The sequence below is a fragment of the Gymnoscopelus microlampas genome (assembly GCF_963454915.1).
Source record: "Gymnoscopelus microlampas genome assembly, chromosome: 3".
Lineage (NCBI taxonomy): Eukaryota > Metazoa > Chordata > Actinopteri > Myctophiformes > Myctophidae > Gymnoscopelus > Gymnoscopelus microlampas.
The window spans coordinates 39,647,898-39,666,569 of NC_139940.1; positions in this window are offsets into that span (position 1 = coordinate 39,647,898).

Consider the following 18,672-nt stretch of genomic DNA (forward strand, 5'->3'; position numbering starts at 1 on the left):
TCCTTTGCCTGAAAACGTTGAAGACCCCTGCATTACGCGACAGGTGGAGATATAGGAACTGAGAAGCGCACGAGCAGAGACGATGATGTAATGGCTGTGTTCTCAGCGGAGAGAGAGTTATTAGACTGGCGGCCCAGCAACAGATTGCCACCTTAGCACAGCCTATGTGGGCCACAGCTGTCCGTGATCACAGCAGACCATGGCATTACACCTTATCATTTCCTCTAGAGCTGAAACTCAAAACTGAGACTCATCAATAATGCACCTATGATCTCCCATTCAGAAGATCTCAATGGCAGATCAAGCCATTGAGATCCTCTTGTCTCCTCATGTCTTTTCCTCTCTCTCTCCCCCCCCCCCCCCCCCTTCCCCTCTTACTTCTTTAATGTCCTTGCATGTAAATTCAGGCCTGCCCCGCCGCCGCTCTCCATGCTAATGACCAAAAATGTCCTGGACCCTCATTGGGGCTTTAATTTTCTGCATAGATTTTACCATTAGTCTAATGCCTGAGATCCATTTTGTCTTCTGTTTTTTTTTATTAAAGCCCAGACAAATGGCGGTCTCCATAATGAGTTTTTTTCCCCCCCCTTTTCTTTTGTCAAAACAATAAACTGTTAAGCGTTGACTCTGGGACAAAGGGATATTCTTGACCATAATATATTTGGGCCAGTATAGCTGTCCTCTATCTCTACCTCTCTTTCTCTCTAACTGAATTATTAAATACACAGAATCTGGTTAAGCAGTGTACATTTTCCTAAAGGTCAGAAAGTTCATTAACAATGGAGTGCCATTGATTGTATTCCTGTGTATGTCTCTGGGTTTTTCTGTAACGTTTTCCCTCTCTGATTATTGGCCATGCAACCGCAGCAGCAAGATTGGCATCCCTATGGTAAAAACAAATGATGACGGTCATAGTGATAGTCAAGCTCAAAAGGTTTATTTTAGTACGGCAAGCAATGCAGCCGTATGATGAAGTACAAGCTGGGCTTTAGAAGTAGTTTTTTTCTCGTTTTTTCCTCACATCACGTTGAGCCTGGGTTCTGACTCCATCACTCTTCCACTGAAATCGTTCAGGGTAGAGATCACTTTCTTTCTTTCTTTCTTTTTTTTCCTTTCTTCCCTAAGCATTTGTATCATAAAAAAGGAAGGGGGATTGGGGTCCATAATGTGTATGACAGCCCCGGTATCTATTACACAACAGTCTGCTCGTGTCAATCAGCCTGATGCCGATAAAGATCAGTATTTTGATTGAACGTGGTGCAAACCCACTCATACTTTACACGGGTGACTTTGATGTTAACCTATTCCAAATCATATCAGATGCTCGCCGACGTAGGAACACCCAATCAGCACAAGATGATTTCATAAGAGAGGGCTCTTGGGTTTCGCCGTCATAAATAACTCATGGTAATCCCATATTTCTCTGACTCCTCTCATTTGGACTGGGTCTGGAAGGAGGGCAGTTGTGACAAACATTGTTAGCGGGGCTGCCGTGTGCGTTCTGACCTGGCTCTATGTCTCTTTGGCTGCTCCAGTTTCCTACTGCCCAGGGACTTGGGGGAGGATGTCGCAAGCTATCAATACCCCCCTTACCTATTTTAACTCCTCATTTACTACATACAGTATGGCAGAAAATGCACGGCAAGGAAGCAAATACAATCAAAACACTCGACTTTTACTCAGGAAAATAGTAATACAAATTATTAACCACTAAGCCCTTGAGAAATGTTTTTGAAAAAAATAAAATAATAATGAACAGAAGTTTTGCTCATAATGATATGCCCAAAATAGGGACGCAAGTGGTTAAATAAATGAAAAAACATCAATCATAGAGAAAGCACTGTGGTCATTCAGGCTGTATGTGTCTATGCTGGGGCACCTATGATTTTGATGATAGTGATGTAAATAGTGATGATGATAATGTGTGTGCGTGTGCGTGTGCGTGTGCGTGCGCGTGCGTGTGCGTGTGCACGTATGCAGGAGTTTTGAAATGGCTGATTCATAAGTCATGTAGTCAGTCCCCCTGCTGAGAACCTCTTCCTACACACGTGCAATTTTCCGAAGCCCCCAGCCACTCGCCAAGCAATGATTATGCTGAAGTTTTCAATTACACTCCTTCCATTTCATTAACAAAAAAATGTTTGGCTATTGTATAATTAGATATATGAGCTTACCACCTACATTTAACATAGCCACTACACAGCAGCGTGATGGAAAACAGAGGAGGGTTTTAACATGTGTGCGTTTACCGTGGTTTGGTAATCTGCTATAAAGTCAAATCAGCTAGACATTATGCAGTGGTACTTTTCACCGCTCTTTCCATTGGTTTGCTGGGTCCTTTAATCTACAAGGAGTACACAGACCTATAATAGAGCATCATGGGAGGTTTGATGAAACATGGAAACGTTTTCTTGTTTGTTTGTTTGTTTGTTTTGGGACAAATGTACAGTGAAACACAATCATTTTTACCTGTCTGACAGTCTGAGTGCAGTACATGTTATCAGCTTAGGCACTTACACAGTCTTGCACAGACAAGCAAACATTTTGTTTTGTATCCATTTAATGATATGACCATGATACTGACCATGATACTGACATGATACCGAGTTACAGACCTTGATACTGCACATACAGTACTGACCATGATACTGACAGTGACAAGATACTGACCATGGATTATTTGCACATCCGTTTGCAACGGAGAGACTGTGGTGACTGAAAGTTAAAAAGGCCATTTAGCTGGATGTGAAGCAATCTGTCTTCTTTAGGAGTTAAATATTAATAAAGAGATTGTTTCATAAATCTGATTGCTGCACTATGAGCTTGTAGATCTGCTACTTCTGAAAAATCTTGAAAATTTGTGCAAATCTTTGAATACATATTTTTTTAAGCGAACATTTGTAAAATATTTAGTTTCAGGGACCTCCAGAAGCAAAGATTTGAGTTAAAAATGTTGTTTAAAAAAATATATGTATTCAAAGATTTGTACAAATGCACAAATGCACAAAAATGGCAGATCTACAAGCTCATAGCACGGCACTCGTGCTATGAGCTTGTAGATCTTCTATTTTTGAAAAGCAAAAGTATAAAATAATGTTTATAGCTTAAATCTAAAATGACACAGATGCGTTCCCGGATTGAATGGGTTCATCTCTGGCACCCAAATAAAATAAGAAAATAATACATTATTCTTGGGCATCTCTATTTGATTATAACATTCCACATCATGTGTGTTGGAACCTATACTGTATATATAGCTTTGGCTCTCCTCTTTCCCCTGTGATGTATATGGACTGACCCCATACATCATATTATATAAAAAATTAAATTGTCCGTCATCATGGCTATCTGGCCATCTTAAGTGGCTGTACCCTGTTACCACACAAGCTTGAGTTTCAGGCCAATGCAATTCAATACAAGCCACAGAAATGCTCCTCAATCATGTCATTTTGTCCGCTCCCTTTTCACGTATCTCGCAACAGGTTTCTATACGGCAGGCCCTGAGACTGTTCTCAGTAACGAGGTATGTGCTGCAATGTTCCATGATATACCGCACAACAGTTATTGTTGCTTATAAATAACTATTGACCCATTGAGACCTGGAACGCATCTGTGTCATTTTTTGATTTGAGCTAAAAAAAAAGCATTATTTTACACTTTGGCTATTCAAAAATAGCAGATATACAAGCCCGTGCTACGAGCTTGTAGATCTGCTATTTTTGAAAAATCCTGAAAATGTGTGCAAATATTTGAATATATATTATTTTAAAGCCAACATTTTTAACTCTAATTTGCTTCTGTGGGTCCCTGGAACATAATATTTTGAGATGGGGGTCGGCGGCCAAATACATATAATTATGGGTGGTCCTTGACATGAAAAAGTGTGAGCACCACTGATATAGAAACCTACATATTTTCAGAATACTGTTGGGATTTAGAAGACATTTGTAGAATCGGCTTCAGGCCTCAATAGATATTTTAACAGCCTCTCTTCTTCCCTGTTGGCAAGTGCACCTTATAGGCTTTGAATTGGTATTCAAGAGTCAAGAGACTGGAGATTTATTTGTCACACGCTCATACAAGTATTTGCAGTGAAACGTTGGTGTGGCATAGAGCTCCGCCAGACTGTGCTAACAATGAGCAACAAGAACACAACGAGATAAGGTATAATGCCAACTGGTAATAATAAGGCTATAAATCAAGGTATACTGAGCAGCAATAATCAATAAAGGGTAAAGTGTATCACGTGTCTAGTGTGTGTGTGTGTGTGTGTGTGTGTGTGTGTGTGTGTGTGTGTGTGTGTGTGTGTGTGTGTGTGTGTGTGTGTGTGTGTGTGTGTGTGTGTGTGTGTGTGTGTGTGTGTGTGTGTGTGTGTGTGTGTGCGTGCGTGTGCAATGTGTACAACAGTGTATACAGTGTAGAATAGAATATGGTATTTGATTACTGTTCAGTTAACCAAATTAACCCTATAGCGTCCCTATTCTGGGCATGTCATAGTAGGCGAACATTCAGCGAAAATAGCAGCATGTTCAAGCTCACAACGCGGGTTGTGAGCTTGTAGGTATGCTATATTCAGCTAAGAGATGTGGTGTACAGGGGAGAAAGGAGGGGGGCCAAGTATATAGACCCCCCGCAGGGCCCCGGTCTACTGAAGTACATAGGGTTAATATGTGTGCGTCATAGACAGACAGCATCACGTCTCCTTGGGTCCGCCTTGAGTCAAAAAGTCGACCCGGCGACAGAAAGAAGCGAATGAAATGTAGGAGGGGAAAGGAGTGAGCTGGTGACGCAAAGATAAAGTCAGCAGAGGACAGGGTTTTAATGAGGCTCGGCTCTCATTGGAGAGATGGCTAGGTGTTCAGGTAGTAAAGTGATCCCCGCCTGATATTCCCCGGCCGGGTGACAGAATTATTAAAAGCTCATCCTCTTAATGCAGTATCCACAGTGTCGCCTTTCAAGGCCCCCAGACACACTCTCGTCCAATGGGATTGCATTTTCTTTCTTTCTTTCTTTTTTTTTGGCGACAGGTAGACTACATCAGAATAGAGAGACAACGTTTTAGCATCCGTTCAGACATTTCTGCACTGGATGCGCTCATTCGTACAATAATGTGCCATCAGCTTTGAATACGCTTTGCCTACAGCCATAGTTAATGATTTTCCTTTTTCCATCTGTCACAGGTAAAGGTCAACATTATGCATATTAGGCATAATTGGCCATCATTAGTGATACTAATTGCATTAAGGTGGTCATCAGTGGCAAAAATGATCTCAAGCTGATGTCCATGTTTAAGGTAATTTTGATCCTAAATGGATTTTGCCTCTTTGTGCATAGGAGCAGGGGCCCTCAAGCCAGCACTAATTATGTCCATAATCAAATGCGTTCTGTGTTTCCTTGTTAATGACATTGATCTTTTGGAATATCCGAGCCCATATTCTGTGAGATTATTGGATAAAGTGCAGGGCGAAGTCTCTGTGACCCCGGCGGGAAGACGTCGTCGCAGACATAAGTGGGTATTAAATGGATATAATTGACAGTGACCCCGCCTGGCACTCTGTGCTGCTGGGGGCCCAGGGTCCCATGCATCATACAGGAGAGGGCAACAGGAATTAACATGAGCGAGGAGTGGGAAAATTAAAATTAAGAAAAGGGAGACGGGCTGAGAGACGGATCAGCGCTGAGCCGGCGGGGCTTATCATCTGATAGGGGCCAAGCAAGTCAGCCTTCGCCGATGAGGGAAAGTGCACGTTCTGTCTGGTACAGGTCAGAAATAACCACTGACCTGGACTTCGCCACCAGGTTTTATACTCTTCGGGTGTCGTCGGTACACACTTTCATTTCAGTGACGCATTACGCACTTTCAACCTGGCGTCCCTGTTTTAGGCATGTCGTTATAGTCAAACATTTTAAAAGTTTAATCATAGAAATAATTCAAATTTTTCAAAAACATTTCAAAATGTTTTGTTTTTTTCTTTTTTTCGCCGATCTACAAAACTCATTGCAATGCGGCTTAAGTGGTTAAGGCACTGCAGAGTGATTGAGAGTTAATGATTTATTTCACGTGTACTCCATGGCCTGTTTGTTTGCATCATAGCCACTGCTTTATACCTCCCACCCCAGCTTCCTTTGTCTTTAATTGCAATAAATGTTAGTGAGCGGGCAGTGACCATGCAACCATGTTTGCTTATTGATCAGGCGAGGGTCATGACCCTATCCCTAATCCATTGTGATGATCTAGAATGATGATTTGGGAGTGAGATGACCTCAACCTGCCAAACATTATAAGCTGTGTTGTGTTCTCCTCTATACACGACAGTATGAGAGCCAATCAGATCTTCTGCTATACATTTCGGACATAGAATGTATGTCTCCGGGGAGCCTCGATTTGGCACCGCCTCCACCGTTGCACAGGTGGGTAGCATTGTGGCGTGTGTGTGGCTGTTTGGTGTTCTGCCGTACTGTTGGCATGATGAGGGTAATTGGAGTGTTGGTCTGGTGAATCAGTGCCAACCTGGGTGGGCAGATTGCATATGATGATCATGTTCTGACCAGATGGCTGGCTGGCTGGGCTGGCAGAGAGGGGGTTGGACTGGTTGTGTGTGTGTGTGTGTGTGTGTGTGTGTGTGTGTGTGTGTGTGTGTGTGCGTGTGTGCGTGTGTGCGGGTGTGTGTGTGTGTGTGTGTGTGTGTGTGTGCGTGTGTGCGTGCGCGCGTGCGCGCGTGTGCGTGCGCACGACTGTGCGTGTGCGTGTATGTGACGGCGGATAGACTTGCAAAGAGAAGCAGAGAGCAACAGTGGTTGATCTGAAATACATTATTTATTTTGTATATGATGAAGTGAAAACCCTGTGTTAGCGTGGATGTTGAATGTTAATTTTCAACATGACCGATCTGTTTTTAAGTAATTGCAGAATGATATATGGTCCTGAAGGGGCTCTACAGGGATTTAAAAGTTTCCCCACTGCCACAAAAAGCCTGGACCACTGTGGGGTGGCCAGTCTTATAGGCTCTTGTCTCAAAAAACCGAGGCACTTGGAAACGTATTACTTTAGAAGATGACAAATGACTCCAGCAAAGTTTTGCACATGCGGCCGGATAAAGTTTATCTTCGGGGCATGTGTGGCTGCCAACAGCGTTTCCAGAGAACTTTAATCTTTCCTTTCAGAAGCTCACCTCCTATTTCTGCGCGGGGGACTTGACGTGAGGCAGACCGGGGGTGTTTTGACACCCGTCCCGAGGAAACGATCGCACTGAGTGGGCCCGCCGCTTCTGCTGCTGCAGCGCTGCAGCCTGTCGACTGAGCTTTCTGCTGCCTGTTTTCTCGGTAACTTAGGGCCCCAGCTACTTAATTAGAGCTTTAAGCTGGGGGAAAGAACGCAGTCTACGTCGAGCACTCTCAGCTAGTCAGGAAAGGTGCCTCTATTGAGCTAAATCCATCAAGGTGATCTGATGAGGTGATGATAAATGATTAAGCGAAGGGGGATGGTGGGGTGTTGGCTTATTAAATGTCACACATATGTGATCTGCATGCGGTGGCGATATTGCATGGGGTTGAGTTGCTCTCGCCCTCCTCACAAGTCATCCAGGGGGAGAAAGCTCATTACAGAGATGCTGTACTGGTGCATGCCGAACAAATAAATAAAAATAAAAGCATGGAGCAAAGCAAACTGGCAACAGTAAACATTATTGATGTGGCCGGCAGATTTCATTACAACACTGCTGTTTCAACTAATGACTAACTTCTTCAGCAAAATCTAACATCGAGAGCTCAGGCAGAGAGAGAGAGAGAGAGAGAGGGAGAGAGAGAGAGAGAGAGGGAGAGAGAGAGAGAGAGAGAGAAGGGGGGGAGCAAAACTGGCATTAATGTCAGTAGGGGGCTTTGGTCTTAGAGGGAAAACGTCAGCACTGTCAATGGGTAGGAGGGCTTGATGTCACAATGATAGGTCTCTGTAATGGGCACTTTAAAAGTACAATCAGTGCCTTCGGTGAATCATATAGTCCAGCGTCATATTCGTCTCTGTGAATTTCTGTTGGAGCGTGAGAAAAATGACATTGTTAGTACACACAGATTTAATTACCTAAAGCTAGTAGGCTTACGTGATACTATTTTTGACTGATGGTGGCACTTTCTAATTTATGAAAGAAAATAATTATGACAAATTAAAGGAAAAACTTGTATTAATGAGAGGGGAAACACAACTGCGTGTTACAATTACACAATTAACATCCTATCATGTTGTACTATGGCATGTACAGTATTAATGTGTTGTGTACAAATGTACAGTGTAAATGCAGATCGGGAGCAGTTGACCTCGATTTTGGATCATTGTGGCAAAAAGAACAATAAGTGACTATGAAAGAGGGGTCATTGTTGGGGCACGGATGGCAGGACCTTCAGTCACAAATACTGCTCAACCGGCTAATGTTTCAACAGAAACAGTGACTAAAGCAACATCTACATTTCGATATGGTAAAGACATCAGTAACTGGGGTTCGGAAAAGCACGCTTTCCATGACTATGATGCTCATACTTTAGTGCGATATGTGTAAAAACAGAGGAGTAACCCTTACTCAGATGACTGAGAATGTCAATGCATGATATGATCTAATGTCAGCAAGAGCTGTCCTTGACAACTACTGAAGAGGGATGTTATATAGTAAGGTTGTAGGGCATAAACCTCTCATTGCATAATATATTATAATGAGAGGTAAATGCATATCAGAGAGTTCATTAGGGCACAAAAACGTAAGCATTGGTCTACAGCAGTGGTTCTCAACCAGTGGTCCGGGGACCACCAGTGGTCCTTGAGGGGGTTCCAGGGGGTCCCCAGCCAAATTAGTAATTAGGAACCAAATTGACCCTTATATGTCTGTAACTCTCAGAGTTAAATGAACACGGATAATGATGGTACAGTGTAGATTGGGACCCCCATGAAATCAAAATGGTTGAGTCCCTGCCATATCTTTTCAAATGGGGGTCCGTGGGCTAATTATGTGTCAATTTGGGGGTCCTTGACGCGAAAAAGGTTAAAAACCACTGGTCTACAGAGATGTAGACCAGAAGAGATGGTTAGGTTAGTCATCTTTCACCATACTATTCTGTACAAGTAAGTGAGTGCATACGGTGTACACCAAGAGAGCCTGCATCTTAAGCCTGGCAGTGAGGGGGGTAGAGGGGTTCTGTTATGTTGTGGGTGACATTTGCCTGGCATGGTTTGGGTCCAGTTGTACATGTAGAGGGAAGGGTCATGACAAAATGAGTGATTACCTTTATCCTGGTGATGAAACGCCTCTATCCTGAATGGTAGTCTTCTCTTCCAGGATGACAATGCCTCCATCCACAGGGCACGATGGGTCACTGAATGGTTTCACCAGTATGAAAATGACATGATATTACATGCTATGGCATTTGCAGTCACCAGATCTCAATCCGCAGATTTAGAACCGACGTATTAGACAGCGTTCCCCACCTCTAAAATCAAAACAACAACAAGTATCTTCAAAATATGTGCAGTGCAATATGTGCAATATGTGTAAGTGTGTGTGTGTGTGTGTGTGTGTGCGCGTGTGCGTGTGCGTGTGCGTGCGTGTGTGTGTGTGTGTGCGTGCGTGTGTGTGTGTGTGTAGTGTGTATACATTTTATACATAAAAAAGCTATGATATCGTCGCCTTGCTAAACTAATGGCCTATGTCATTTTTTAAAGTTTTTCAGGAAAAATAAAAAACTGATCCAAAACAAAACTATATGATATTTCTTAATCATTTCACCCAAAATGTTTATAACAAATTATGACTATTTAAATAGAAATAACACTGTCTGTCAGTTATGTAACATAAGAGATTTAAATAGGTTTAAGGATTAAATCTGATTTAGGCAAAAAAAAAATGACTAAGGCCATTAGTTTAGCAAGGTGACGACTTGTAAGACTAAAATTGTGCAATCAGCAATATCCAAATGAGTATATAATATAATAAAGTTTATGTATTGTGAAGAGAGAATGTTACCTTCTGTCTTTGAATCTTTCTTAAAGGGCAACACACACAAGGAAGTAACCATATTGTTGTTGCTGCTTTAGCCTAGCAGGCTTTCTTCTTCCCTTTGGACCCTAAAGTTCCAGTGCATTCCACTCATAGACCCCCAGTTGGAGCCAAACTGCAGATCAACACAAGAAGACATGTTTTTGGTGGTCAGTCACTACAGGTAGGCCTACAAGTACTGTAGCTTTCTTCTTGGATCCAGTGTTGCCAACTTAGCAATGTTGTTGCTAAATTTAGCAACTTATCAGACTACCAAACAGCATGTACTGTACAGTAGCAACACATTTAGCAACGTTTTCAAATGAATTTGGTAATTTTTAGGAACTTTTAATCCAAGTTGGTGCAGTCACTACAGTCTAATGTTGGACTGGGTATGATATAGCCTACTGTACAGCTGTTTGTAACGTGTTGTTTGTTGTCTTTTGGATATTTTAGTGTAGTTGAGGCTTGAGGGGTGCATTAGAACATTGGTTCCCAGGGGTCCTTGGGGGGGTTTCCAGGGGTCCCCAGCAAAATGTGTTAATAATTTTAACCACTTTAACCTTTTATACTTCAGCTATTCAAAAATAGCAGATCTACAAGCTCATAAGCATCATGAGCTTGTAGATCTGCTATTTTTGAAAAATCGTGAAAATGTGTGCAAACCTTTGAAAATATATATTATTTTGAAGCGAACATTTGTAACTCAAATCTTTGCTTCTGGGGGGTCCCTGGAACAACATATTTTGAGATGGGGGTCTGCGGCCAAATACATATAATTTTGGGGGTCCTTGAGATGAAAAAGTTTGAGAACCACTGCATTAGAACACACTAGGACGACAATGACGACCACAACACACCTGTCACTAAAATGTCACTTGATTCTATAAAACTAGTTGGTAGAGGAGCCATTGAAATAGGAAAAGGCTCTGTCTGGTTGGTAGCAAATGTCCTGAGGGTTTGGATTATCAAACCCAATGCTAATTGATTGAAATGTCATGAGCAGCACTAGGTGAGATATATAGGCTAGCTTTCAGTTAACCAGCACGTCTGCACGGTTTGGACTGAAGCAGAGAAAACTGCAACAATAGAGAGAATTATAATACAAAATATCTGGCATTAGACAAACAAAAGTTGGAAGAGAGTAATCATTTAAATGGATGTTCTCTCTTCCCTTCTGTCTTCGACATGCCTGCTATGAAGAGATAAATCTTAAAGCCCCCCTGCTCCCTCTCTCAGATTAAAAATTCATAAGATATATTGAATCCGTGTGGAAATCCCAAAACATATGCAATTTGATCAGGCGAGGATTAAAAGTGTCATTGTGATTGTCAATAAGGGGACATGGTGGCTTGGCGGTATCATATTGACTCCTGCGTATTAATACTCAGTGTCCTATTGGCCATCAGCTGATTGTTTGGAATGTAAATGATGCTGGTGATGGCTCCGGTGACTGATGGCTTAAATTCCAATTAATCAATTGCTTCATCAGTTTCCCTAATTCAGATCAAATATCTCCTGAGTGCACACTCTTCTTTCAGTGGTATTAGTAGAAATAAATGCTTTGGAAGTAATTTTCATCAATCTCGTGTACATGCCAATACCACTCACAAGCCTGGGCCAGGTTGAGGACTTAATGTCTTAAGTGTGTGCATGTGTGCGAGTGTGTGTGCGTATATGTGTGTGTGTGTGTGTGTGTGTGTGTGTGTGTGTGTGTGTGTGTGTGTGTGTGTGTGTGTGTGTGTGTGTGTGTGTGTGTGTGTGTGTGTGTGTGTGTGTGTGTGTGTGTGTGTGTGTGTGTGTGTGAGTGTCTGTGAGAGAGCGAGAGTGTGTACGTACGTGCGTATACGTGAATGCGTGCATCTCTCTCTCTCTCCGTGTGTGTGTGTGTGTGTGTGTGTGTGTGTGCGTGTGAGAGAGAGTGCGTACGTACGTGCGTATACGTGCATGCGTGCATCTCTCTCTCTCTCCCTTTCTCAGTGTGTGTGTGTGTGTGTGTGTGTGTGTGTGTGAGGGTGTCAGGCACGGAGGCATTTGCATATTAGGATAAAAGGCATAGAAGTCAGAAAATAGCGGTATGTTCTAATGCTTTCCCTGCAACTTGAAATGCCTTTCAGTCACTAAACTTTTCTTCTGCTGTGACTTTTGTCAATTCTAACTACAATTCTTTGTTACTAAAGTTTACGTGTTTACATGAAATGTCAGTTCAACTAAACTTAATTAAAATAAAACCAAATGTTTATCTCTCTTCGTCCACTACAATGTCCCTTGATATATCTTTGTGTGTTTCTATGTGACGTATAATGTCACACACCGTGAAACCACTCTTACATAAAATCCCAAGATTAAGGTGGTGATGAAATGCTCTTGCAGGCATTGACCCTTTGTTTCGGGGCACCTTTTGTCTATGTCACTATACTGTATAGCTTCAGGTTGACTAATATTACACGGCCGTATATAAAACGGTGTGGTTATGACAGGTCATGTGATCCAGCCCTTCATGGCAGCCGTCCAACCGCATTGAATGAACCTGACATGAGCCTTCCTTTTGTGTCCGTCGACCTATACATATCGCAAGATCTCAAAACCCTAGCTGCCATCGAAGCCCTCACGGTGCGATAAGCCTTGTCAATTATACAAAATAAAATCAAGTATTCATAAGTAGGGCGTAATAGGATATTGGCTGACAGATTTAATAATTCAGTTTTGCTGAGGCTTAACTGGCATTAGTTTGTAGCTAATGGTCGCCTTTGTAAAAAATTCATTGAAGACAATGCTGGAGTGAGAAGATACAGATAATTGTGCCTACTTCATTTACTTTAGTTTCCCCTGCAATTTGAAAGCGAGTTCCCTGAAGAGTCCTTGACCGTTTAAGCACGCACAAGCAAAGGTACTGTAATTTGATTTATGAATGTGATCCCCGCCCACCCCCTTAATTTCATTCATCAATGTTTCACAAGGAGCAATTATGCATTGTGCCAGAGCCCTTCATACTCCCATTAGCCAGCCCCAATATCTTTGTCAGAGGGTGTGTAATGGTATTGCTAAATATTCCATAATGGCTGGAACAGGCCTTGTCCCTCACACCCATTATTAGTGTGTCCTTCTCCTCGAATTGAACTACCTTTTTTTTCCTTTTTTGAGCGATGCTCTTTTGACATCCTCAGATGACAAGGGCAGGACACAACTGGGTGTGCAGAGAATTATGTGATTGACTCTGTGACTTTGACAGGTCATTTTCTTTTATCGCTGATGTTTTGTTTTGTGGTAATAACTAATTTGCCATCTGATGAACTGAAGTGCTTGTTTTGGGGATGTCCTCTGTCTGCTGGTGGATGGGTTAGCTTATGGATGCATTTCACGATGCTGACATTAGTCATCTTCTTATTATTCGCAGTATTATTAGCTACATTAACCATGAAGACCGGAAAAGCATCGATGCCATTTTAGCGTTGGCTATTAAAAAAATGCAGATCTACAAGCTCACTGCGTGTCACTTTGTGCCGGGCTGCGAGCTTGTAGATCTGCTATTTTTGAAAAAAAAGAACAAAATATTTTGAGATGGGGTCAGCATATCATTTTGGGGGTCCTTGACATGAAAAGTTTGAGCACCACTGATATAGCAACATTAGTTTTTCAGAAAACTGTTAGGATTTAGACAACATTTTTAGTATCGGCCTCAGGTCTTAATAGGTTAACCCTAGCGTGCCTGGTCTGGGGTGAACATTCGGCGAAAATACTACTTTCGGGTTGGTTTGTGTGTTGTGCTGAGGGAAAAAAAGAAGCAGATCTATAGAGCCCTGGGGACCCCGGTAAACTATTTATAGGGGTTAAGTCACCCAGAACAACATCATGAAATTATTAAACTATATAGCACCATAATTAGTAAACTATATAACACCATCATTGTTGTTCTCTGTCCCATCTCTTTTTTTTCCACTTCTTTTTTAAATAGGCTAATGTTAAACAATAACATTGTGTCTAAATTGTTTGTACTACAGGAGTGTGAATTATCTGGGCATGAGTGGGTGGTCAACATGAAGTGCTGTAAGACCCCCGGTGAACAGGCGGTGAGGCGTACGTATACGCCACGGCCCCACCGACAAATGCTCCGCGGTCGTGAACTACATCGATCTGGGGTATAATTCTCTATGAAATTGATGGATGAGGGCAGCCATTGACAGAAAGGGTAAAGACCACTTTGAGATGTCCCCTGTGAATAAGTATGATGGAAAATAGATTGTTGAAGAAGATTTATGCCTGTTCTCGACTGCCACGGGAGCGAGGCTCTGCCCGCCCCCGGGCTCTGACCGATCCAACATGTCATTCTGGCCAGATTAAGCACTCCGTCCGCAACCGACCTGGCTCCGTCCCACCGCCGAGTCCCCCGTGATTAGCCCCCTCACTAATGCAACGCTACAGAGCACTGCGTTCCACTCAACATGGGCATTATGCGGTGCCATATTCAAACATCGTCCTGTTTGTACAGTGGTTCTCCCCCCAAAATAATCATATTTGAATTGGGGACCCCCGACCCTGATAAGCACTTGGAATGTAGGAGTTTAGGCATTACATTTTTGGTTCCACGGATAATTATTGTGAAAATAGCCGATCATAGATCGGCTATTTTTTACAATATTTGCCTCTTATATTTGACAATTTGGCCAATGTTTGACCAGTTTTTATAGTATAGTTTGTTGAGTACTTTTGATGCTGTATAATGGTCTTTTTTTTAAAAATAAATAAAAAAAGTATTAAAAGTCCTTAAATTGTCACTTCACTGTCATCTGGGGACCCCCCAAAATCATGTGGGGACCACCCTGGGGGTACCGACCCACAGGTTGAGAACCACTGCTGTAGCACAGTGTGGGCATGTCAAAATCTCATGGCACACCTGTATTCACAGAGAAAATAGCCAATCTTCAAGCTCACAACCTGCGACACGTTGTGAGACGCATTTATGAAAGTAGATACTAGCCTACATAAATAAATGATTAAAAGAAATCACCTATGATGGTATGCCCAAAATAGGGACACCAGGTTGAAAGTGGTTTAAAAAGAAATAGTAAGTACTGATATAGTACATTTTTTTAATAATATTATTTTTTTGTCTAGTTGTATATTGTAATAATAACGTGTGGTTGTCACAGAATCCCAAGGCACACCTGGCACCCCAGCATGCACTGTTTGTGAACCGCCGGTCTACTATTGCTGTTTTATCAATCAACTATGGCTGAATATAATTCAGAAACCAAACGCTTGGTTATAAGAGTTGTTTAAGGAAACTTGGAGTGAACGTAAGCATTTCTCCTCGCTGGTTTTCACATTGGGGCTGCTAAATGAATTGTATTCTGATTGATATGCTTGCTAGGACACTTGTAACACGTTGTTATTGTAATTTCTGTTGTCTGGTCAAATTTATAGTACTGTATGTTTACAGGTACAGTAGTCCTGAGAGAAGGGATTTCATGCATACATCTAATATTGGTGTATTTTATTGTTACATTTTATTTGTGGCCCAACTGACTGCTTTACAATAGGTATATCATGGCAGACTGGAAGTTATTATAATTAGTTAATTCAATTATTATTGTTTATTAATTAATAAATATTTTCTTTTTATTTTATTGATGTCACATTTAACCCATTAAGGCATAGGTTCCGATTCTGCGGTTTTCTGAAAAACGTATGTTTCTATGTCAGTAGTTTTCAAACTTTTTCATGTCAAGGACCCCCAAAATGATATGAATGTGGCCGCGGACCCCCATCTCAAAATAATTTGTTCCAGGGGGTCCCAGAAGCAAAGATTTGAGTTGAAAATGTTTTAAAAATATATAAATTCAAAGATTTGCACACGTTTTCACGATTTTTCAAAAATAGCAGATCTACAAGCTCATAGCGCGACACTCGGTGCCGCGCTATGAGCTTGTATATCTGCTATTTTTGAATAGCCCAAAGTGTAAAATAATGCTTTTTAGCTCAAATGAAAAAGTGACACAGATGCGTTCCAGGTCTTATGGGTATATTATTATTATTTATGAATGAACGTATTATTATTTATTTTTTTATGTCACATTTCAGAAAGGAGGAAGCGTTTAGCAGCATACCTCAGTAAATGGTAGTGCTGTACACAAGGTCCACCTCCTCGCCCCCGGTTCCTCTATGGCATAGTATTGTTGGGCTGCCAACGGTGTAATCAGATAATACCACTGAGAGGTGAAAAGCACTGCAAGGTTTAGCTTCAGATTTCTGTCACCTTTTACAAAAAAAGCAACCGAGAGAACCATTTCAAACGTGTATAGATCCACTGTAAGCTGAATAGAGAGCGTGTCACTTTGAACCATGCCTTTTCTCTTCAAATGCAGACGATCGGGGTGAAGTATTCACCACGAGCGTGATCATGCCTCCTTACTTACTTTTTAAGTTAAAGCAAATTTAACCAGGTTTGGGCCTCTTATTTAATCAGAGGATATGGACTGAAAAAGCCTTTTTTCATAATTCTTTGTAGAACCTTTCTCGGAGTTCCCGGTTATCATGAAGAAATCCTACACAGTGGAACTACTGTTGTAAAAATGTCTTGCGTATTGACATGAACCGATGATGAGACTGAATGAATCCAGCGTCACAATTGGAATGTTGTACCTGGAAAAAATCTTCACATGATCAACAAAACCTCTTGATTAATTACCTCTCATGTTATCATATACGTCAGTGGTTCTCTTTTGTGCCAAGGACCCCCGAATTGATATATATTTGGCCGCGGACCCCCATCTCTAAATGTTTTGTGCCAGGGGACCTTCAGAAGTAAAGATCTGAGTTAAAAATGTTCGCTTTAAAAATATATGTATTCAAAGATTTTCAAAAGATTTTTCAAAAATAGCAGATCTACAAGCTCATAGCGCGGCTATGAGCTTGTAGATCTGCTATTTTTGAAGAGCCAAAGTTAAAGCGGTTAAAATGGTTAACTATATTAACTACTTTTGCTGGGGACCCCCTGGTACCCCCCCCCCCCCCCCCCAATAACCCCTGGGGGTCCCCGGACCCCACTTTGATAACCAACGATATACGTACATAAAACATGATTTTGTGAGAGTTGATGTGCAGTCAACTGTGCAGTGAATGGAACTCTCCCCCCCCCCTCACCCACCTTTCTCACCCACCTCATATGGTCCATTACACAGACCTCGTGAACAACAATTACAACCTGCCTGACAACAGATGAAGCTCTATGTCAAAAGAACCACCTGTACCGGGTTATTATCTCTTATATCCACGATGGCACTCATGCATCACAGAGCAACACGTCACATGCAATGTCTCTGTGTTTGTCCTGCACCAGTGTGCTACCAGAATGGAATGCCAAGTTCTCCAATCAGGCCGCCCCATTCTTTCACTTTGTCTTTAGTACAAAGGCATCCATCATCACCGTGGCACACTGTATGTTATTCGAGGCATAATATGATAAAAGAAAAAGGAAGCCATGATTGTTTGTTCATGTGTTACACCAATCAGGTTCAGGTGATTTACTTAACATTCTCATCTGACAAAAACCCTTGACGGGGCCACATGTTCACGTTGTATAATCAAGCCCGGGTTGCCAGGGGGTCAGATCGAGAGAAATATAGCACAGCCATCATGTTCATGTTAACCTCTGGTGTCAGAATTGGCTTCTTGTGTGGGCTCCGGTCCCTTCTCATGACGTTGTCCCGGTAGGGTTCCTCTTCCTTGTGTAGCTTTATTTACATTATCTTCTTAGGAAAACATCACCTCTGGCTTTCCCCCCAGAAGGGGTTTAAACAGGGACAAAACTAGTATCAATTAGGCGCTGAAAAAATGTTCTTACAAGCGACATTATCCAAAACGCTAGGCCTCAGCGTGTGTCCCTTTCATCGCGTTGCCAGGGGGCAGGGAGGTCTCCGCTTGGTTTATGTTTGGTTTGGCAGCAGCCGCCGAGCAGCTAGGTTTTGTTGTCCGAAGAATACGGGGACAATGGCAGGTTTATCTCCCCTTTTCTACTAAGCTGTTTGATAGAGCTGACTGTCCTGATGTAGATATGACGAATCCAAGAGGGAATCGGGAGTAATGACCCCCCCCCCCCCCTCTCTCTTCCCCTCGAAGGATAAAAGATCAGAAATATTGACAGGAAACTGACCCTGTCAAACATGCACAAAACCAATTTCCATAATGTACGACCTTTAATTACTGATGAGGTCAGGGCGGATGTTAAAAGGCCTCGTGTATCGGCGTGACCCCGACGACTAATCGGGCTGTATTGCAAAAAGGCGAACGCGGGCCGAGAAAATGATTTTGATTTCTCGTGCTAAATTTATAGCGCGTACCAATGATTTACATGAGAAACACCTTGTCACTCTGGACATTTTCTTTCGTGTGTCTCTGAGCCGCTAAGTCATGCTCGATATCGTGTCATATCTTTGTCATCTAGTCTCTCTCTCTCTCCTTGCCTGGTGTGTGTGTCTCTATGACACTGCCGTGTCCCCCGGCCCCCGTGGTGACCTGTCACCTGTTTGATTTCAAGCCGCTAAGAGACGAGAGGGACATACAGTAAGGATGTGCGGGTGGTGATATGAGCTGTCACATCATCTTGCGCGCATGGCCTCCGTAACCTAAGACTCTGCAAGACGCCGGCGAAAAAAAA